Here is a 3,460-nt window from a genome sequence, read left to right on the forward strand (position 1 = left end):
TGAGCCTGCTCAGTCTGCGTACATACACTAATTCCTCATTATTTTCTGCATTCCTATGGCTCTGTATTTAAATCCATTCTGTTGTCAGCAGATTTGGCCTTTTATACACCTTTCTTTTTTCCTTTTGCCTAATGTACAAAGCACACCTTGACAGTCAGTTCTTATCCTCTACCTTTCAGTGTTCTTATCTGACCTCATAATTTCTCCAGACAGCTTAGAGAGATGACCGAAGTTTGATGACAAGCTTCAGTCTAATGTACATAAAAGTCACAGGGGAGTTTATGTGCAACGGAAAAGGGAAATTAAGATGCAGACTCCTAGTGAAACCCCTAGGAATATGCCAGTGAACAGTAATGCAGGCCATGGGCAAGACTGTTTAATCAAGAGCCATAAAAAACTCTTGTAAAGTAAGAGCCACAATCTGTTTACTTTTTTCCCACACAAGCTTAACTTTTAATCTAAATCAATCCCCTATTTTTCTCTTACATGCTTTTTAAAGCTAGCAAGAAACTACTTCCTCAAATGACCCCATGTGAGCTCTCCAAGTCACTGGTCATATAACATGAGGTGTCACAGACAGTGTCTACATCCACAATGCAAACCAGCAACTTCAGCAAGAGGAAAAAGAACAGCACAGTAATGAACTTCTGCTTGTGGAGAAAAAAAGAAAAAGAAAAAACCCTCACAAAGTAGCTCACTAAACGGCTGATTTAAACTCAAAAATAATAAAAGGGGTATTGCGAAATGAATAATGAATCTCGGATGTCTGTCACAAAGTGCTACCAAGAAGACAATTATGACTATATTTGCATCCTCAATAAAGCCCGCAATTCCTCTTGTTTGCCTTTCTCCTTACTTGAAGTTAAGCCATGTGTCTACCAACAAACAACGGTTGAGACTTGAGAACTGGCTTCACTTTAAGTCTTCAGGCTTAGGTCACATCTAAATCTCAATCATTCTTCGTCTAAGACATTTCCTTCTCCAGCCAGCCAGCCAAAAATCCTGTCCTTGTTCTCATCATGTCAAGTGTTGCACCATCCTTTTCTCAGAAGTTAGCAAACAGTGTTTTCCTGCTCCAAACTACATAGAAAGCAACCACAAAGACAGCTCTCTTACCTTTCCTCCATTGCTTCCTTCCACTGTCAGCCCCTCATCAATACCATTCTGCCTATCTACCCATTTATGTAGAAGGATCAGCCCCCAGGTCCACTCAGTCTGCTCATCATCACTGCTCTCAGCAAGTCATCTCTTGCAAAAACCCACATTCACATGAAGCTCACATTAAACAAATACAAAAGCATTTTGCTGTCACTCAAGGACAGACAGTCCCTTCTGTCACAACACACAGACAGGAGTGCTGACCCAAATGTCCTCTCCTTGCTTTACTTCTCCTTCTCTTCCAACTGCTTGGGCCTCCAAGTTATCTGGTTTTGCATGTTGTGTGTAAGTTGTGTTGAGAGGGGTTGAGGAGCAGCAGGAAGGATGTTGTAGACACCACTTTTACACAGGTCACAACAGAAGCATGCTTCCCAGACACTGCAATAACAAACACATACAGCACAGCTAGCAGAGGCAGATTTGTTCCTCAGTTCCTCCTGTGATGCTGAGCAGTCAGAGCAGGGACGAAGTTCCCAGGCAACAAAACTCTTGTGCCTTAGAGCAGGCCCACACTCCAGCTCCCCTCAGCTTCCTGTCTGAGATGTCAGGAGTGATTTCAGAGAATAATCAAAGGTCTGTCAGCAGCCCACGCCTGCAGCCCCACAGCGTGATTCACAGCTACCCACTACACATTCTCCCTCTTGTGCCTGGCTGACACACAAGTGAGTTCTCGGGGTCAGCGATCTCACAGCAGAGGCCAGGGAAAGGCGAACAGCCACATCACTGAGGGGAGGAGCAGTGCTTCTGCTGCACACTGTGTTGTGGGAAACAGAGGGTCAGGGCTCCAGCATGTTCCAGGGCATCACCAGCCAATGTGGTGACTTCAGGAACATTGTCAAGATGAAAAAGTGCTCACCTACCTGCTAGAAGGAAGTAATGAACAAGTGTTGCACTGAGAAAGGGGTTCTTCTTGGGATTATTGCTCCTCTTCCGGCTGTGAAGGCTGAGTGTTTCCTTAGAACAGGAGAAAATTCTGAAGTCAGCTGTACTGTGAGTGCCTGGCACAGACCAGCATGAAGCCAGCTGGATCATGTCCCATGGAAACACAGCCACTCAGCCCTGGAGGCTGGTGGGGACCCCTGGGACCAGCTCCTTCACACTCCTGCTCCCATCTGGCTTCAAAAGCATCCACAGACCCCAGGAAACCTTTGTCACTTTGCTCACCTCAGGATGCTTATGGAATTTTTGTACTAGGAAAGTCAAATTTTTGAGGTAACAGAAACAGGAGGTGGCTTAAACCAGCCTAAGCCATCACTTGAATGCCTGCAACCACAGAGATACTCAGGATACCTCCACCACACACACATTTGCTCCTTGACTCATCCGCTTTCTCTGCATCCTCTGCCAGATGCAGATCACTATCTGCTGGAAAGCCACTCAGCCTCTCATCTGCATGCAAGAAAAAAAAAAATCAAATCACATAGCATCAAGAAGTCACTTGCACAATGATGACATTTTGTCCCAGACATTTTCATTATCTGTGCTGCTCATGAGGAAGCTGGGGGCGGGAGACATCAAAACTCGGCATGGAAAGCATTTTGGTTGACATTCCAATACAAACAGCTTTGCCCTATTAGACTGTTTGTCACTAGAAGTGATGACATCAGTATTCGAATACACCCTGATCCAGATTTATAGAAGCCCATAAAGAAGATGAGCATCACAATCCACTTTCACACTGATTCACTCAGGATAAATCAGCATATAGAGAGAGTAGGATGGGAGCTAGATTGTGGGTAAAGATGCAAAGTGAACTGGTTAGGAAGTGAGAGAGGTAGGATTTTATTTCTTTAAAGTGCCTGGGGAATTTGTATCTTGTGAGAATCAGCAGGAATACTACCAGCTAATTAAGTGGCGGTCAGACCAATTTCCTGGTCCTGCTGCTAATGTTTTCAGCCATTGTCATCTGATATTTGGACAGTGATTCATCTCGTACTCATTAGTAAAATATTATTTTTTCCCTTAATGATACCTCTAAGCTTAACTGGAAATAAGAGCATATTTGGAACCCTATGGAAATCATGTCTGATACTACTTCCTTCGGGAAGTCACCTGGCAGATCTGGGCTTTGTGCAAGGTACCCTCAAAAAGCTGCTGCTGTTTTACAGCAATTTACCTAACAATGCCTTAATGAGGAGACACAAAATACCCTATTCCTCAAAGCATGAAGACTTAAAAGTATCAGAAGTTTTCTCAAATAAGTGTTAAATCAAACTTTTATACTTAAAAGAACATAGAACCTTTAGTTGAGGGGATAAGTGAGATTATATTGTTTATCCATTTTATTTGATGATTTTTAGTA

This window comes from Excalfactoria chinensis, chromosome 6 (genome assembly GCF_039878825.1).
Source record: "Excalfactoria chinensis isolate bCotChi1 chromosome 6, bCotChi1.hap2, whole genome shotgun sequence".
In the NCBI taxonomy this organism is placed as follows: Eukaryota; Metazoa; Chordata; class Aves; order Galliformes; family Phasianidae; genus Excalfactoria; species Excalfactoria chinensis.